The sequence below is a fragment of the Ornithodoros turicata genome, unplaced genomic scaffold, assembly GCF_037126465.1.
Source record: "Ornithodoros turicata isolate Travis unplaced genomic scaffold, ASM3712646v1 ctg00001482.1, whole genome shotgun sequence".
NCBI lineage: Eukaryota > Metazoa > Arthropoda > Arachnida > Ixodida > Argasidae > Ornithodoros > Ornithodoros turicata.
The window spans coordinates 5,444-25,643 of record NW_026999631.1 but is presented as its reverse complement, the minus strand read 5'-3'; the positions used below and the strand labels follow the sequence as shown (position 1 = coordinate 25,643).

At 48.0% G+C, this 20,200-nt stretch overlaps 1 long non-coding RNA gene across 1 annotated transcript; it reads left to right on the top strand.

The window, feature by feature from the left end:
- The first annotated feature begins 16,560 nt into the window (after window positions 1-16,560).
- On the top strand, window positions 16,561-17,382 carry LOC135377045 (uncharacterized). Its single transcript, XR_010417991.1, has 3 exons — window positions 16,561-16,636; window positions 16,695-16,763; window positions 17,234-17,382. It is a non-coding gene; the product is annotated as an uncharacterized LOC135377045 (long non-coding RNA).
- Window positions 17,383-20,200: the final 2,818 nt, after the last annotated feature.

Genomic DNA, 20,200 nt, shown 5'->3' with positions numbered 1-20,200 from the left:
GCGTAACGACTCACCGCTATACACTGCCGTGCATAGACTGACTGCGACCCAGAGGTTCAAAGGTTTATGTTTCCGCGTAACGACTCACCGCTATATACTGCCGTGCATAGACTGACTGCGACCCAGAGGTTCAAAGGTTTATGTTTCCGCGTAACGACTCACCGCTATATACTGCCGTGCATAGACTGACTGCGACGCAGAGGTTCAAAGGTTTTCGTTTCCGCGTAACGACTCACCGCTATATACTGCCGTGCATAAAGTGGCTGCGACGCAGAGGTTCAAAGGTTTCCGTTTCCGCGTAACGACTCACCGCTATACACTGCCGTGCATAGACTGACTGCGACCCAGAGGTTCAAAGGTTTATGTTTCCGCGTAACGACTCACCGCTATATACTGCCGTGCATAGACTGACTGCGACCCAGAGTTTCAAAGGTTTACGTTTCCGCGTAACGACTCACCGCTATGTACTGCCGTGCATAGACTCACTGCGACCCAGAGTTTCAAAGGTTTACGTTTCCGCGTAACGACTCACCGCTATACACTGCCGTGCATAGACTGGCTGCGACCCAGAGGTTCAAAGGTTTACGTTTCCGCGTAACGACTCAGCGCTATACACTGCCGTGCATAGACTGGCTGCGACGCAGAGGTTCAAAGGTTTTCGTTTCCGCGTAACGACTCACCGCTATATACTGCCGTGCATAAAGTGGCTGCGACGCAGAGGTTCAAAGGTTTCCGTTTCCGCGTAACGACTCACCGCTATACACTGCCGTGTATAGACTGACTGAGACCCAGAGGTTCAAAGGTTTCCGTTTCCGCGTAACGACTCACCGCTATACACTGCCGTACATAGACTGACTGCGACCCAGAGTTTGCAAGGTTTACGTTTCCGCGTAACGACTGACCGCTATACACTGCCGTACATAGACTGGCTGCGACGCAGATGTTCAGGTTTACGTTTCTGCGTAACGACTGACCGCTATACACTGCGGTGAATAGACTGGCTGCGACGCAGAGTTTCAAAGGTTTACGTTTCCGCGTAACGACTGACCGCTATATACTGCCGTGCATAGACTGGCTGCGACGCAGAGGTTCAAAGGTTTACGTTTCTGCTTAACGACTGACCGCTATACACTGCCGTACATAGACTGACTGCGACCCAGAGTTTCCAAGGTTTACGTTTCCGCGTAACGACTGACCGCTATACACTGCCGTACATAGACTGACTGCGACGCAGATGTTCAAAGGTTTACGTTTCCGCGTAACGACTGACCGCTAGACACTAACGTGCATAGACTGGCTGTGAGGCAGAGTTTCAAAGGTTTACGTTTCCGCGTAACGACTGACCACTATATACTGCCGTGCATAGACTGGCTGCGACGCAGAGGTTCAAAGGTTTACGTGTAACGGTGGACCGCTATATACTGCCGTGCGTAGACTGGCTGCGACGCAGAGTTTCAAAGGTTTACGTTTCCGCGTAACGACTCACCGCTATACACTGCCGTGCATAGACTGACTGCGACCCAGAGGTTCAAAGGTTTACGTTTCCGCGTAACGACTGACCGCTATATACTGCAGTGCATAGACTGGCTGCGACGCAGAGTTTCAAAGGTTTACGTTTCCGCGTAACGACTGACCGCTATATACTGCCGTGCATAGACTGTCTGCGACCCAGAGGTTGAAAGGTTTACGTTTCCGCGTAATGACTCACCGCTATACACTGCCGTACATAGACTGGCTGCGACGCAGATGTTCAAAGGTTTACGTTTCCGCGTAACGACTGACCACTATATACTGCCGTGCATAGACTGGCTGCGACGCAGCGTTTCAAAGGTTTACGTTTCCGCGTAATGACTCACCGCTATACACTGCCGTACATAGACTGGCTGCGACGCAGATGTTCAAAGGTTTACGTTTCCGCGTAACGACTGACCGCTATACACTGCCGTGCATAGACTGGCTGCGACGCAGCGTTTCAAAGGTTTACGTTTCCGCGTAACGACTGACCGCTATACACTGCCGTACACAGACTGACTGCGACCCAGAGTTTCCAAGGTTTTCAGCATAACGACTGACCGCTATACACTGCCGTACATAGACTAACTGCGACGCAGATGTTCAAAGGTTTACGTTTCCGCGTAACGACTGACCGCTATATACTGCCGTGCATAGACTGGCTGCGACCCAGAGGTTGAAAGGTTTACGTTTCCGCGTAACGACTCACCGCCGTACATAGAGTGGCTGCGACGCAGATGTTCAAAGGTTTACGTTTCCGCGTAACGACTGACCGCTATACACTGCCGTACATAGACTGACTGCGACGCAGATGTTCAAAGGTTTACGTTTCCGCGTAACGACTGACCGCTATATACTGCCGTGCAAAGACTGGCTGCGACGCAGAGGTTCAAAGGTTTACGTTTCCGCGTAACTACTCATCGCTATATACTGCCGTGCATAGACTGGCTGCGACGCAGAGGTTCAAAGGTTTCCGTTTCCGCGTAACGACTCACCGCTATACACTGCCGTACATAGAATAGACTGACTGCGACCCAGAGGTTCAAAGGTTTATGTTCCCGCATAACGACTCACCGGTATATACTGCCGTGCATAGACTGACTACGACCCAGAGGTTCAAAGGTTTATGTTTCCGCGGAACGACTCACCGCTATATACTGCCGTGCATAGACTGACTGCGACCCAGAGTTTCAAAGGTTTACGTTTCCGCGTAACGACTGACCGCTATATACTGCCGTGCATAGACTGGCTGCGACGCAGAGGTTCAAAGGTTTACGTTTCTGCGTAACGACTGACCGCTATACACTGCCGTACATAGACTGACTGCGACCCAGAGTTTCTAAGGTTTACGTTTCCGCGTAACGACTGACCGCTATACACTGCCGTACATAGACTGACTGCGACGCAGATGTTCAAAGGTTTACGTTTCCGCGTAACGACTGACCGCTAGACACTAACGTGCATAGACTGGCTGTGACGCAGAGTTTCAAAGGTTTACGTTTCCGCGTAACGACTGACCACTATATACTGCCGTGCATAGACTGGCTGCGACGCAGAGTTTCAAAGGTTTACGTTTCCGCGTAACGACTGACCGCTATATACTGCCGTGCATAGACTGGCTGCGACCCAGAGGTTGAAAGGTTTACGTTTCCGCGTAACGAGTCACCGCCGTACATAGACTGCCTGCGACGCAGATGTTCAAAGGTTTACGTTTCCGCGTAACGACTGACCGCTATACACTGCCGTACATAGACTGACTGCGACGCAGATGTTCAAAGGTTTACGTTTCGGCATAACGACTGACCGCTATATACTGCCGTGCAAAGGCTGGCTGCGACGCAGAGGTTCAAAGGTTTACGTTTCCGCGTAACTACTCACCGCTATATACTGCCGTGCATAGACTGGCTGCGACGCAGAGGTTCAAAGGTTTCCGTTTCCACGTAACGACTCACCGCTATACACTGCCGTACATAGAATAGACTGACTGCGACCCAGAGTTTCAAAGGTTTACGTTTCCGCGTAACGACTCACCGCTATGTACTGCCGTGCATAGACTCACTGCGACCCAGAGGTTCAAAGGTTTACGTTTCCGCGTAACGACTGACCACTATATACTGCCGTGCATAGACTGGCTGCGACGCAGAAGTTCAAAGGTTTACGTTTACGTGTAACGACTGACCGCTATATACTGCCGTGCATAGACTGGCTGCGACGCAGAGTTTCAAAGGTTTACGTTTCCGCGTAACGACTCACCGCTATACACTGCCGTGCATAGACTGACTGCGACGCAGAGTTTAAAAGGTTTACGTTTCCGCGCAACGACTGACCGCTATACACTGCCGTGCATAGACTGGCTGTGACGCAGAGTTTCAAAGGTTTACGTTTCCGCGTAACGACTGACCACTATATACTGCCGTACATAGACTTTCTGCGACGCAGAGGTTCAAAGGTTTACGTTTCCGCGTAACGACTGACCGCTATACACTGCCGTGCAAAGACTGGCTGCGACGCAGAGGTTCAAAGGTTTACGTTTCCGCGTAACGACTCACCGCTATATACTGCCGTGCATAGAGTGGCTGCGACGCAGAGGTTCAAAGGTTTCCGTTTCCGCGTAACGACTCACCGCTATACACTGCCGTGCATAGACTGACTGCGACCCAGAGGTTCAAAGGTTTATGTTTCCGCGTAACGACTCACCGCTATATACTGCCGTGCATAGACTGACTGCGACCCAGAGGTTCAAAGGTTTATGTTTCCGCGTAACGACTCACCGCTATATACTGCCGTGCATAGACTGACTGCGACGCAGAGGTTCAAAGGTTTTCGTTTCCGCGTAACGACTCACCGCTATATACTGCCGTGCATAAAGTGGCTGCGACGCAGAGGTTCAAAGGTTTCCGTTTCCGCGTAACGACTCACCGCTATACACTGCCGTGCATAGACTGACTGCGACCCAGAGGTTCAAAGGTTTATGTTTCCGCGTAACGACTCACCGCTATATACTGCCGTGCATAGACTGACTGCGACCCAGAGTTTCAAAGGTTTACGTTTCCGCGTAACGACTCACCGCTATGTACTGCCGTGCATAGACTCACTGCGACCCAGAGTTTCAAAGGTTTACGTTTCCGCGTAACGACTCACCGCTATACACTGCCGTGCATAGACTGGCTGCGACCCAGAGGTTCAAAGGTTTACGTTTCCGCGTAACGACTCAGCGCTATACACTGCCGTGCATAGACTGACTGCGACCCAGAGGTTCAAAGGTTTATGTTTCCGCGTAGCGACTTACCGCTATATACTGCCGTGTATAGACTGACTGAGACCCAGAGGTTCAAAGGTTTCCGTTTCCGCGTAACGACTCACCGCTATACACTGCCGTACATAGACTGACTGCGACCCAGAGTTTCCAAGGTTTACGTTTCCGCGTAACGACTGACCGCTATACACTGCCGTACATAGACTGGCTGCGACGCAGATGTTCAGGTTTACGTTTCTGCGTAACGACTGACCGCTATACACTGCGGTGAATAGACTGGCTGCGACGCAGAGTTTCAAAGGTTTACGTTTCCGCGTAACGACTGACCGCTATATACTGCCGTGCATAGACTGGCTGCGACGCATAGGTTCAAAGGTTTACGTTTCTGCTTAACGACTGACCGCTATACACTGCCGTACATAGACTGACTGCGACCCAGAGTTTCCAAGGTTTACGTTTCCGCGTAACGACTGACCGCTATACACTGCCGTACATAGACTGACTGCGACGCAGATGTTCAAAGGTTTACGTTTCCGCGTAACGACTGACCGCTAGACACTAACGTGCATAGACTGGCTGTGAGGCAGAGTTTCAAAGGTTTACGTTTCCGCGTAACGACTGACCACTATATACTGCCGTGCATAGACTGGCTGCGACGCAGAGGTTCAAAGGTTTACGTGTAACGGTGGACCGCTATATACTGCCGTGCGTAGACTGGCTGCGACGCAGAGTTTCAAAGGTTTACGTTTCCGCGTAACGACTCACCGCTATACACTGCCGTGCATAGACTGACTGCGACCCAGAGGTTCAAAGGTTTACGTTTCCGCGTAACGACTGACCGCTATATACTGCAGTGCATAGACTGGCTGCGACGCAGAGTTTCAAAGGTTTACGTTTCCGCGTAACGACTGACCGCTATATACTGCCGTGCATAGACTGTCTGCGACCCAGAGGTTGAAAGGTTTACGTTTCCGCGTAATGACTCACCGCTATACACTGCCGTACATAGACTGGCTGCGACGCAGATGTTCAAAGGTTTACGTTTCCGCGTAACGACTGATCGCTATACACTGCCGTGCATAGACTGGCTGCGACGCAGCGTTTCAAAGGTTTACGTTTCCGCGTAATGACTCACCGCTATACACTGCCGTACATAGACTGGCTGCGACGCAGATGTTCAAAGGTTTACGTTTCCGCGTAACGACTGACCGCTATACACTGCCGTGCATAGACTGGCTGCGACGCAGCGTTTCAAAGGTTTACGTTTCCGCGTAACGACTGACCGCTATATACTGCCGTGCATAGACTGGCTGCGACGCAGAGGTTCAAAGGTTTACGTTTCCTCGTAACGACTCACCGCTATACACTGCCGTACATAGACTGACTGCGACCCAGAGTTTCCAAGGTTGTCCGCGTAACGACTGACCGCTATATACTGCCGTGCAAAGACGGCACCTTTCCAATGAAGCTTTCCGCATTCCGATCTGTTTCGTAGTTCAGCCACAAAACCTATGCAAAGTTCACATAGAAAACGGCGGGGGGGGGAGCATGCTATCCCACCCAACAAAAGGAATTGGTACCACTGGGACATCTCCAAATTATCCTAAAAAGGGGGATAAATGTGACAAAATTCTCGCGACCGTTTGTGCGTTTGTGAACGAAGCGTTCACAAACGCACAAACGGTCGCGAGAATTTTCGACTACAAAAAATAAAATACATAAAGAGAAAGAATAAAGTAAGTAAAGAAACATGAATGAAAGCTCCATAGCTGGAGCGGTGGTTGGTCCAGCATGATACAGTGTAAATATCAAGGAGAAACACAAGCATTGAGCGGGCAGAGCAGATGTTTATTTTTTAGATGTCTCATAAGTGCAAATGTTTCTTTTTTGGCGCCACTTTTTCTTGAAAACATCGTTCAAACATGCCTTCTTTGTGCTTAGTATCACGATAGAAGGAAAATTTACTACACCTTGTCTTGAAAAGTGTGCTTGGGAGAGAGTATGTGATTTTTTTTGCGCAACGCGGCACACCGTCGGCGCTGACACAGTCACACGGTCTCCCGCGAAAAGTCCGAAAGGTCCTAACGCCATAAACTCACATGTCGATGTAGAGTTGTAACAGAGGGTGTACCGGCTGCCCACGATTGCACACACTTTCCTCGAGCGGCAGCGTATCCAAAAGGCTTCGTACGGTTGTCTTCATGAAGCGGCACCGTATACCATATGAGGAACTCGTGGTCATCTAAAAGGTCGAAGGGAGTTTGATGGCCCTTTACTGGACGTCGTCCACAGTGGTAGGGTCGCGTTAGCACAGAGTTAGAGGTCATCGTGGCACAAAACGCTCGATCAACGTAACGAACAACCTGTATTCCGCCATGACACCAGCCAAAGTCGAGTTAAGGAGCGCTGTCGAGGTAGCGCCGATGCTACCTCCAGATTTTCGAGGAATGAACAGGGAATTCCTCCACTCGGGGAGCGTTTCGAGTCAAGGTCGATTTATGAAGCGCGAAACCGCACTGGAGGAGCTGCCTGAGTCGAGTTCCGACTCGAGGCTCGTTCATGATTCTGGCCGATAGATATTGCAAGACTGAATTTTTAGACGTAAACTAGCGCACCATGTGTTACCTGGGTCGTGCCCCTTTTGTTCAGTATACATCCTAGTACATGGGTCCCTACTCTTTTATGCTCCGAGTGTGATTATTACCCTTTGGATTCCTATTAACCTATCTTCTGTCAGCTCAGCGTGCTAGTGCCCCATTGGTTAACCTGCAACACTTATCAGGGTGAAGACGCCATATGTGATGCTCCAGTGGCCCTGTTACTAATGACGAATCTGAGAATTTCAGATGCTTTTGAGATATTAATTTCGGTTAGCAACCAAGCTGAGATTGCACACACACGGCGTGGGAAAATTGACATATTGTTGAAAGAAATCAAGTAGGTTACCCTAAATTGTGTTGCAGAACTCTTCACTGACTTCTGTTTACTGCGAAACATATGGGGCATACGCTTCACCCATGCAGCTCCATCATCTGCTCCACACCAGTGCAAGCCTTTCCAGCTGTGCCCTTGAATGTAAAAAAAGGGTGAATGATTTAATAAGTAATCTGCAGGGAAGTAGAACGTACTTTATTGTACTATTTTTGTATTATTTTTACACATTGAAAGTGCGTGTATGTATCACCACATCCAAATTCTGCGCTGTGTTTCGTACACACGCACCGCATAGGTAATATAGAAGATACAGGTCACACGTCTCCTATAAAAGATATATATCTTATAATACCCATACCACTAAAGGTCCTATTCAATAACATCAAAAATATAGGACCTATGCATAATTTTTGAATACGGAAGACTCAGATTTAGGGTTACGAGCTTCTCCCGGTATAGGGGTGGTGTTAACCTCTTGAAACAAGTTTATGGGCATGTGCCTTCACAATGTCGCATGATGACAGAGACCTCGGCGCTCATGGCTATTACGAAACGTACACGTGAGTCGCGGTCAGTAAGGAAAACGAAACGAGGATGACTTGCTACGTCCGTTAACATTATTTGTCCCAAAAAGCTGTTGACGTTCCCATTTCCCTGCTGGGAACACGGCGGCTGGCATTCCTAGGCGTTATCTCCGAAGGTTTCACGATTACTACTAGCACCCGTTGGCGATCTGGTTGTGTGCGGAAGAACAGAGCCGGCGACAGTGATGACGGGGGCTGCGCTGCCGAGGTCTGCGCGACCTGCAGAACGGCGGGGACAAAGATACAAGGTCAGAGAGTCGGGCAACCTCGTCCTTGAGAGACTGCAAAGCCGCCTACGAAGGGTCGGCGTTGAGATGTCTATGATTTTATCGGACATTATTGCCAGAGCCTGTTGGGTGACTTTGCCAGACGCGGTAAGGATCATGCGGACATTGCAAAGGAGTTGCTGGCAAAATAATAAGCGTAGGATGGAGACGTCAGGCGGCGAGGCTCGGTCGCCCAAATGCTATTGCATGAGGTGTAAGGGCTGTCACGGCTTTTTGTTGCCTAAGTCCTCAGGGGTAAGGAGGTGCCAGATGCGCTCTTGCTGTCACGCGGTCGTTCCCTCGAGCAATGCTTCGTAGGCTTTTTCAGGCGGGTTAGAGGTTATAATGTCCCGTACTGAAGTACGTACTTCAGCCTCTCTTGTAGGCACAAGTGCGCCGAGTACAAGGTAGACTCTGTCCAGATGGCAGACATGCTACAGAGGGCGAACTGAGACTCTGTGATCATGATGATGATGATCGGTACATTTTATGGCACAGCAGCGACAAAGGCTATAATGCACCACAACGGTCTTATAAGTGTCATCAGTTAAAAATGAAATGATAAGGTAAAACTCAACTATAGGTCAAGGGACAAGGGATGTTGGCAAATCAGAGCGCTGGGACCACAGGCCATAAAGACGAAATCTTGACTGCTACCGTGTTGCTGGGTGATGCAGGAACAGCTCGTGAAGGTGATGGCGCGATGGCTGCGACGTTCTGATTCATGATCAGGTTGTATATTCTACATTCGGGCCCCCGGTATGAAATAAACAACAACGATCGGAGAAGGAATGACTTTACATCTTGTGCTGGCCGTGGCTCCGCGCCATGCGCATTCCCAAGGCGGAATAACTATGGCGGCAGAGCTGCTACACTCTTTTGTGTAATCGTCACCATCATAATCTAAATGCACACAGCCAAAGAAAAATGGGTGTAAGAGAAATGAAGACAACAGAGAGGAAGAAGACTAACTGAGGAAGAAGAAGCACCATAAACGAAGATGATTTTTTTGCCTGGTAGTACCATGATACGGACATCTTTGTACGCACTATTCATATCAGTCATCGCGGGATACCCCATTGTTGAGAACGATGACAGCCGCCTACGGCAAGCATCACCGCCATCACCATCAGGCAGGCCAGCCACCGTCGTCATCGTTCTCCCTGGAACGACCATCGTCACTACATACGCTGGTCTCAATCGAACACAACAAGATGCTGAGGAGAAGGAAATATTTATACACTACCTAGAAATCATGTACGGGATAATTGCGCTCATCCTAGTGGGCATTGCAATCATATACAGAGCGTGCTGCGAGAACCCCGAACCGCGAAATGACCCGAAGCGCGAAGGAAATACTCTTTCTAATCGAAGCCGCCATAGAAGTGCCCTTCAATGCTCCCCAAAGAAACCACACCTTTGGCACTCTCATCCATGCATCGGGACAGTCACGCAAGGAAGTCATCAGCCACCACCACGCGTGCATCTTTACTCGGTTTGTTACCCACCATCAGGATTTCTTCAAGGAGTTATGACCATCCCGCGTACCATCGCGCCTATCCATCGTTTGTCCCATTCGTCTGCACGCACTTCCACACGTCGAACTAGTTCTCACATATACAGAGCAAGACCAGTCAGCCTTTATCATGCATCCCAGCTGCGACGAGCTTCGCATTGACTATCGAAACTTGTGTATTCCAATATCCAGACCTTCTCGAACAGCATATTGCCACATATGATCTTTGAACCAACCACACTGAAGAGTAACAACGGACGGCGAGGCGTCGAGACATGGGCTGACATCCACGACACGCCGCGCTGATTAGCGAGCAATACTTCCTTCGCTCGCAGCAATCCCATGGACGGAACGAAGACCCTGGAGAAGCTTCTCTTCCTCCTCCTCTACTTCTACTTCCACTTCTTCACCGACGCGCGCTTTCTACGACGGTCGCTCAGAAAGTAATGCACGACAATTTGTTTCTCAGCCTACAGTAATGGTAGGAATGCGAAACTTCAGCTACACATGATTTGAACCTTCAGGAGTGCGTGTGTAAATTTTGCGTTTCTTCAGACAGATGGTGGAGCTGCAGCAGTGTCGCGTCTCGTCATTGAATTTCTCACTGCGAGGAAAGAAACTGTTGGCAACATTCACAAACGTTTGTGTACAGTTTACGGAGAATCGACAGAAGTCGACAGAAGTATGTGAGTTGCTGGGCACAGAGGGTGAGGCCATTAGAAGGCTGTTCCGCAGAGCTTCAAGATTTGCAGCGTTCGGGGCGGCCATTCACGGCTTTCACGCCTGACAAGACGCAGCTTGCTGACGCACTCATTCGCGAGGACCGAGGGATCACGACTCGGCAGTTGGCGCTGAAGCTCGCAATCAGGAAAGGAAGTGTGGATGCAATTATCCGTGCTCTTGACTACTCAAAAGTGCGTGTATGATGTGTGATGGGTTCCGCGCTGTCTTGCGGTGGACCACAAATCTCTCCGAAAGACCATTTCTTCTGAGCTGCTGAGACGTTTTGAGGATGAGGGGGAAGCGTTCTTGTCCAGGATTGTGACAAGTGATGAAACCTGGGTTCACCATTTTGACCCCGAAACAAAACGACAGTGGATGGAATGGCGTCATCCTCAGTCCCCAAGCAAGCAATGGCCGATGGCCGACGGTTGGATAAGAACCGGATGCCGGTTGGCCAACGACGTATCGGCCAACCAATCTTGATTCGATGTTGGTCAGCGCGTGGTTCAACGGTGCCTGTCAAACGGTCAACCAGCCATCATAGATCCGGTATGGGGCGGCACACTGCACAACGATGCTTGGCAAATAGTCGGCCAACCAAGATTGCTACAATGTTAGCTGACACTTTGCACCCAAGTTATTCTGACGGACGTACACAATGTAAGCCAGCATTGCGCATACTGGTTGAACAAATGCCTTGCTTCAATATTTGAGGCGAGTGTGCAGCAAACGTACAACAGTGCACATGTTGAGCATTTTATTGGTCTAGCAGTTCCTGAGGATATGACCAACGGCATATCGAAGTAGGAAAAAGCCGTTAAGTCATGGTTTCTCCACTACCGCTCAAAAAATTACAATTTGTGCACGGTACCCCCTTGCCAGCTTGCGGTACCAGCAAAGAAAGCACATAAGTTTCAGCAGTCTATTATACCGAACATAGAAGTAACGGCAGATACAGGCTGAAAAAAACAATAACAGAACACGGCGCCATTTGCATTAAGGGAGCCAGGAGAAACATAACCCCGCAGTCTTGCATCATGTGAACCATTCGGAGGCACAATGTTCAGTCTTAGGCATTGTTTAAATGTTTTAAATGGAAGACTGAATTTTTGCTGCGTTTTTTAAATTTATTCTTATGATGTATTCAAGTAAATGCAAGTTGTGTAGCCCCGCGCCATGCCGATCCGATCCACTGATCCACTTGTGCCCGCCATAATTCGTCTTCGCTTGCTCCGTGGCCTGCTGTCTTGTTCTTCTTGCTTGATAGACATCACTCGTTTGCAAAACCCGACATTCGCCAGGTCATCCTAGCCTGAGCCTCTCATCATACTGGATCGTTTGGCGTAAGTAACATTTCGCTGTCATAAAAAATATGCTAGGCGTTCGCTGTGTCACGTCATGCTACTCTCTGTTTACTCCATGTGCCCATGCATGTGCCTCATTGTAAAACTGCCCATGTGATACATTGTCTTCGTGCATAATGTAAGAAATTGTATAACCCTCTCGGAGCCAAATCAATTTACCCCCTGTTCTCTTCATCTGAATTTGTAATACAAAGCTTTAGCAGGGGGATACACCCAGTTCGCCTTCACGCTTTTATAGTGCGATGATCATATGTTAAAAGCCTAAAAAAACTGTTACACGAGATTTTGAGTTCTCAGTCCCACTATGGCCCACAAGCGTCCCAGTGAACCCGACACAGAGTTTCCAAAACGCGGATATACGAGGCTGCTGACTTTGGAAATTGACATCAGTGTTAGGCGTGCGTTAAATAGGTTGAATGACATTTGCTGAGCTGTTGCATCTGTGCCCGAGACTCGGGTAGCGTCCCCACCAGGGTTTATAATGAATTTAAAGGAGGCTTTTCGTTTTTTCTTTTGAGTAAGGAACGTATCATGTGATATGACGTGACGTGATAAAGAAAAAAAGTTGTCGAACTGGCTACCCCAGTACGCTTACGCACAGAAAAATGTATCATGTGAGCTTTGTTAGGCTACAATGTTTTATATGGTTTTAGCTCGTTGATTGAGAGAAATCGTAACTAATGCATACTACATGTCATTTTCTAGGTTGTACAGATGTCAGAACTGGGAGATGTGACGATCGATTCAAGGGAACACTGGTAACGAGCTACGACACTCTCTGCGATGAAATAAGTACCAACGCATTAATAATGAGTGAACAAAGGCAAGAAGCGAAAAGGGTTAGGCGCAAGCAACTAGAGCGCGTGGCAAAAGAAACTAAGGAATGCATGCAATTCGTCGAATCCTTTGTGGGCACCCATTTACATCCAAAACCTTCAGCTTCACTGAATGTAAGCAGTCCTGCGCTCCCTGCTGCGAGAACAGTGTCCGCTGATGAGACTGTTAATCTGAGCCAAGGCTTTCGTGGACCACAGGAGAGTGAGAGCTTTTCTTTGCCTACCCAGACAGCACAATTGCCTCCCTCACCGTCAGGAGATCGAGAAGTGGAACATGGGACTGGCTTTTCCCCAGATCAGTTCACAGCTTCATATCATTCGTTCCCTGATCACCATGACGAGCACATTCATGACACAACATCCTCAGATGACGACACTGAGTCGGAAGCTGAGATTGCAGAAGATGATTTCGTTTCTGGGCTGCGGACGTGGGTAATTTCTAATAACATCCCAAGGGGCTCGGTGGATTAACTTTTGCAGTTATTGAAGCAGAAAATTCCACAACTGCCCAGAACGTTTCGAACGCTGCTTGGAACTCCCAAACAAACACCGGTTGTGAACATGGGAAATGGACAGTACATCCACTTTGGTGTAGCTGCAGAACTGAATGCCAGACTTGAGGCATGTAGTTTGATGAGGCAAGGTACGATCCAGCTTTCAATCAATATTGATGGGTTACCAATTTTCAAAAGCAGCAACACCAGCTTCTGGTGCATCCTTGGCCTCGTTCACAGTTCTACGTGTCGTGATTGCAGCACAGTGTTCCCGATTGGGGTATTTTGTGGCTCGGGAAAGCCACCTCTTGACGATTTCCTGCGAGCTTTTGTCGACGAATGGGGGAGCTTAGTAGATAACGGCATCCAATGTAATGATGTAAGATACCAGTTAGCACTCAAGGCAGTCGTCTGTGATGCTCCTGCCCGGGCATATGTGAAAGCCGTGAAAGGTACCAACGGAGCATTTGGGTGTGAAAAATGTACTACTGAGGGCGAGCATCATGGCAGAAGGGTCTTTCCAGAGCTCAAAAGTCCCTTGAGGACTGACGAGTCTTTCTTTCTGCAGACACAGGAGGAGCACCACACTGGTGTGTCCCCTTTAACTGAAATTGGTGTGCCCATGGTCTCCGCCTTCCCATTAGATTATATGCACCTGGTGTGCCTTGGTGTGACAAAAAAGCTCCTGGAATGCTGGCTTGGTGGGGCCTTGACGGTGAGACTGGACCATTTTAGTGGCGCTACTCTTTCTTCTAAGCTTAACTCCATGAGGGAATATGTTCCTTCTGATTTTGCAAGAAAATGCAGAGGCCTGAAGGAGCTCAAACGTTGGAAGGCCACGGAGTTCCGCTTCTTTCTGTTGTACGAAGGGCCTGTTGTTTTGCAGGGCATTTTGCGTGGTGAGCTCTACCAACACTTTTTGTGCTTTCACGTTGCAATAACTATCCTGGTCAGTCCTCATCTCCGGGAACTCATTGACTATGCTGAAGAATTGCTAGTCTACTTTGCTGAAACTTCTATAGCACTGTATGGCATTGAGTTTCTGGTGTATAACGCACACTCCCTAATCCATCTTGCAAATGACAGCCGCCTGCATGGCCCGCTAGATGGTTGCAGCAGCTTTCCGTTCGAAAGTTTTATGCAGGTGTTGAAACGCCACATCCGCTCAGGCAACAGGCCCCTCCAACAGTTGTACAGAAGAATCTCTGAATTTATAGCATCAAAGTCCATGAGTTGCCACAAAAAAAAAAAAAATAGACGTAGCTGTGGTGTTGTGCCTTCTTCTGTTCACAGCAGCGGCCCTGTAGTCCAAGGCTGCAACAGCCAGTACAAAAGGGCATATTTTCATGATTCCGTGGTGTCTACGAAGGCAAGGGACAGATACTTACTGTTGGGCAGTGGCAGAACTCTTGCAGTGCAGAATATCGTTCTCGTGAATAACACAGTCACCTTTGTCGGTAGCATGTTTAAGAGGCAAGAAGAACTCTATGTGTCACCGTGTCCATCATCGTCACTCTCGGTTTACCTTGTGTCAGAGCTGGACACTGCCCTTACTTCAGTCCCCTCTTCCGACATTGTCTGCAAAGGCATGTGTTTCCCTTGTGCTCAGAAGCATGCCTTCTTCCCACTTTTTCACACGTGCTCTCGGCAAACCTAAATATGCCTGTATGGCATTCACATGACGTGGACGGCATTTAGTCAGTACAATTCATATTCTTGTCGAAGTACTGTCATTGTACTGTAATTTTAATAGTCATCACGTGGATCAGTAGAGACCCAAATGAATAAAGAGTGACTGAGAGACGTAAAATAGTTGTGTCTGTCCATTGCTTTGCGCGGCCTGTGCCTTCCTTGCTTTGTTACTCGAACTCAGGCGTGCTCATCACAGGTTTCTACCAATCCCTTGCCTCTGTCCATGTCATCTTACAAGCACTATGCAGCTTCGTTTGATTTGCTTTGAAGTTGCAGCAGCCTACTTTGCCAATGGTGTTCTACGCATTTTGTATTGACTGTATATACTTTGTACATACATAATTCTAGTTTCCATGTGGTTGAATTCCGAGACCGGAGTACGTATGTTGTCTTCTCCCGGTGGGTAACTGAAACGGTTGCCGGATTAGTCGTGCTATGGCCAGAGCGGGTATCGAAGCTGCAGCTGGCGAAACTTCTAAGAACCCATCAGCCTCCAAGTAACACGTGGGAGCCCAACCACATTCGCATACTGCACACAACAGGTTAGCGTGTATATGACTTGCATTTAGCTGCATGCAGAAGGCGCAAGAGATGCCCAACTGATTCATTTCATTTACTTCAATTTTTATCATTTCAGACAATATTGATGAAGCATTTGACGTCTTATGCACGGCCGAGGATACATCAAACTTTGAAGACAGAGAAAGTCAGAAAAAAACAAGGAAAGACCGGAAGCGAGTCGTACTGTCTGAGAGTGAAAATGATGTAACAGAACACGAAGTGCCTAAAGGAAAGAAGAGAGGTCTGATAGCAGTTAGAGCATTGAATAACCTCTTATTGTGAATTCTCTACAATATACTTTCTATATAATAGCAATATGACTTCTTTGCAATTTCAGGCTTTCACTATGCTCCAAAGAAGATTCCTCCTCCGCCACAGTTGCCACTTCGATCATGCAAGCCCCGCCACAGCATTACTCAGCCACAAGGTAGTGAAAATTTTACAGTGGAAGCTGTGCTGTGAAAGGCTGTTCAGTGCACACCACCTGTTTTGCTGACACTTTTGAATAATTGTCTCATTACTTGAACGCTAGACTCGAGGCAGATGTACAGATCAACAGTGCCTGCAGCCGCATCACAGATTGCTGACATGCACTCCAGTGGCCATCTTCAACAGCCACAGCCACACCAGTCAAGTGCAGGCTGCATGGGTATGCTTTTACTTGAGATGCATCCTGTTCAGTTACTACGGCTTACTTTGTTTCTGATCATTATTTGGAAACATATTTAATCTTGATTACATTATGAAGACATTGATGAGTGATATTTTATCATTTGAAGTACCTATGATGCCCCAGTTGTTTCAGGTGATGACATCACGCTGGACGACGTTCCTTCCTATGCAGCATCCGACGCCCTCTCTGAATCTTGCCACGAAGAGTATCCAGCACAACCTACTGGTAAACTACCCATTGTTCACCTTTGTTTGCCAGTTGTAAATTGATAAGCACATCCCAGGTTCTTCAGTCAATCAAGTCTTAAAAGAAGTGCATAAGACTGTATTGGCACTGGAGGCCAGGCTCATTGGTAAGTGGGAATTACTTTTTCCTTACTTTGGATTGTTTGTTGCATAGCATCTTGCAGTATATCTCGCACTTGAGTGGAGCACGAGTACACAGGGCAATGCCCTCAACTGAATCTGTCTGTAAAACAGCCATGACAGTCAAAGTACGGATGCCAAAGAAATGGCTAAACCGCATGAGTGTAGGTTCGAATTCATAATGGTGGAGAGTTGACAGAGTAGGTGAGGCATGCAAGGGAATCTAGTGCAAGCCCCTGGCACCAAGGTACATTCCAGTTGTGCTTGGCCAGCTACATGTTTTTTAGTGTTGCGCTATATTCATTTCATCATGGACTTCTTAGCTGCCACATTTCATCTTGCGGTGTATTAATATGATATCTATCTCTGTTTGTACATGTCAACGGTGTCCTCGTGTTAGAATATTACTCGAGAAATTTTATATCTACAGCTCATGGGTGCTGCTTCTATTTAATAGCTTTCCAGGTGAAGTGTTTTCAACACAACAAAGAAATGCTGCTCATGCTCAAGCAGCAACAGAAGCAGCAGGGTCATGCGTTGCTAGCGCTGCATTTACCTGATGGGTGTCCCCAGCTGCCAGCCACAACTTTTTTGCAGTTGGAAGAATTTGACAGATTCCTTGAGGGCAGGGAGAACATGTCAATGACTGTGAGTGTATTACATCGATTGCTCTAGACATTGGTTTGCTAATTGGTTTTGTTCCTGTTTCTTTTTGTTTAAAATAATTTTTATTTTGCACAGGTGCAGTTCTTTGCCGCAAAAGGAGGCTCAGACAAAAAAGATGTTGTTCGTCAGATCCTTAAAGGCATTTTGAAGGACAGTCTTGCTGTGTCGTGTAGTTGGAAGGGCTCAAGGGGAGAGAAACACCCATTCTCGCAACTAAAGAACCTCAGAAGTCTCATTCTAGGTAAGTATAGTTTTCAACGTCTCTCTGCTTGAAACATGTCTTGCACTGGCACGATAGCTTACTATGGCAAGTGTTACAAACAGAACATGATGAAGGGCGGTTTACTGTTTTCTTTCTCGCTTTGTTTAAAGAACGCTTGAGAAATTGATAAATTATTCATAGCATTGGTCTAGTAATTAGGACACTAAGTTTTCTTTTATATATCCACAGCATCAGCCAGGGGGCACTTCAGTGACATCACCGACACAGAGGTGAAGGGCACAATCAAGCTCTGGCTAACGCGGGCAAATGATCGTGGCGGAGGCCGAACACGAAGACGACAGCAAAAGCAGGGTGGGGATGGAACTGTGGTTGATGCAACCGGAGGTTCAGTTGAGGATGACGACGTTTGAAGGACTCTCCTTTCAAGAATTGACTTTTTTTTTCCAAGTTTTAACAGTTGCAGGTATTCCTGTCATTTGTGCCAAGTAGGCTTGCCATGTAGTTAAGCCGGAATTACCTCAGCAGAGTCTTGAGATACTGCCCCACACAGCATGCATACTGTACACAGGCTATCCATGCAAAGCAGTTACTAATGTGCCCCTCTTCGGTTGCAGTACTCATTCATACAACTTCTGAATGTTAATCCCTCCCTAACGACCTTTAGCTAACTAAAGATTGCTGGATTTTCGGTCTGGATTGGCTTTTATGTTCTAAAATGAGTACCACATTTGCAATTAAAATTGTATTAGTCATTACAATGGCACAACGGTTATTAACTGTTTTACTGGAGTATCCTCTTTGGTTCATGACTGTGCAGTTGTGCGTTTTATTGTAAGGGCTAATCTGTTTTAAATACTCTACCTCAACATTTCAGAAAGTGTCCACTATGGTTCATATTTCTGTTTTCATGTGCAATTCGTACAGCTGTGCTTGTTGGATTTACACTGTTTTCTTTATCACTAGTCAAGCTTTTGACGTACTGTATCAGAAAAGTGTAACGTATTTCTAGTCAAGCTGCATTCAGTGCTTTCAGTGCCAACACTGTTTTATGTATACGTTCATCAATATTATTTTACAAAATACGTGTTTTGTCAGTACATGTTTTGCCTATGAAGGGAACTCAAATGTGCAAACATCAGCATCTGGAACTCTGCAAGCGTTTTGAGTGTACATGTACGGTTGTCTCAATGTTACACTTACTTTAAGCCAAGGAAAACTTTCTCAAGAAAATTCATGAACATCTGTATTTGTTTTTCATAAACTACAGCTGACCTTTCAGCAGAAATGAGTGGGCAAACGCTGAAATAAATTATACAGAAAATTACTTGAAGCATTGTTTCTATGAGTACCTGTAATTTCAGAGCCACCAAAGGTGCATTATAATACAGTTGGCAGAAGGTTGGCCAGACACGGTTGGGCTGAGGTTGGTTAAGCATTGGCAGAAGGTTGGCAAGGAGTCGGCAGAAGGATGGCAAAAGGTTACCAAGGCACCACTGGCCATGGTTGGCAAGGCGTTGTCAGGACGCTGGCCAGCCGATCGTTGGCAAATGGACGGCCAGGAACAGATTCATACCAAAAACCGACCTTGTTGGCAGACGTCCTGCCGACCACGGCCAGGTTGGCCAGCCAACCTCCTGCCAACCTTGGTCCAATCTCTTGTTGCTGCTTGGGTCTCCACAGCACAAGAAATTCAAGGCAACTCGTTCAGCCGATAAGGTCATGATCACTGTGTTTTGGGACTGTGAGGGCGTCGTACTCATTGACAGACGTGGGGCGAACGTCAGACTTGAGGCCGCTTTGCTAGCACGGTGGAGAAGCAACCCACGTCTACCGCCGTTACCCGTACCGACCCACCCGGATTTTCACCTAACGCCTCCCGCCTTCAGCGTGGTAGTGGCCCCGCCGCAATTGAAGACTCTACGGCAGCAGCATGCTTCTGCTGACTCACGACGCGACCAGTCCCCGAGCTCGACGAACTCGACGAACAGCAATACAGACCGCCGTGACGCTCAAAACCTTACCAGTGACCTGCAAATACTCATCGACGACCACGAGACGACTGCGTTAATTTCGTTCGAAGGGTGCAAAAGAAATGCGATGAGCCGACAGAGGTTCTGGCGTCGAGACGATGTCACGTCTATGTAGGGGTCAATGCCACGTATGGTCTTTGAAGGAACCACACGGAAGAGTAACAACGAACGGCGAGGCGTCGAGCGACGGGGTGAGATCCACGACACGCCGCGCTGATTACCGAGCGATGCTTCCAGAAGCATCTGTTCCTTCGCTGCCATCAATCTAACGGAGGATCGACGACCTTGGAGAAGCTTCTCTACTTCCTCTTCTTCGCCGACGCACGCTTTCTACAATGTTCGCCGCTGTGTATAAAAGCTTGTCAGCTCCCAGCCGGAGCATTCTTCATCTTAGTTCTAACAGCTACCGCTCTTCTGTTAGCCAGCTAAGCAGCTAGAATAAAGAGTTCGCCGATTATTCGCCGACTCGATCGTCTGTTTGCATCCGTGACAATATACGGCAGTG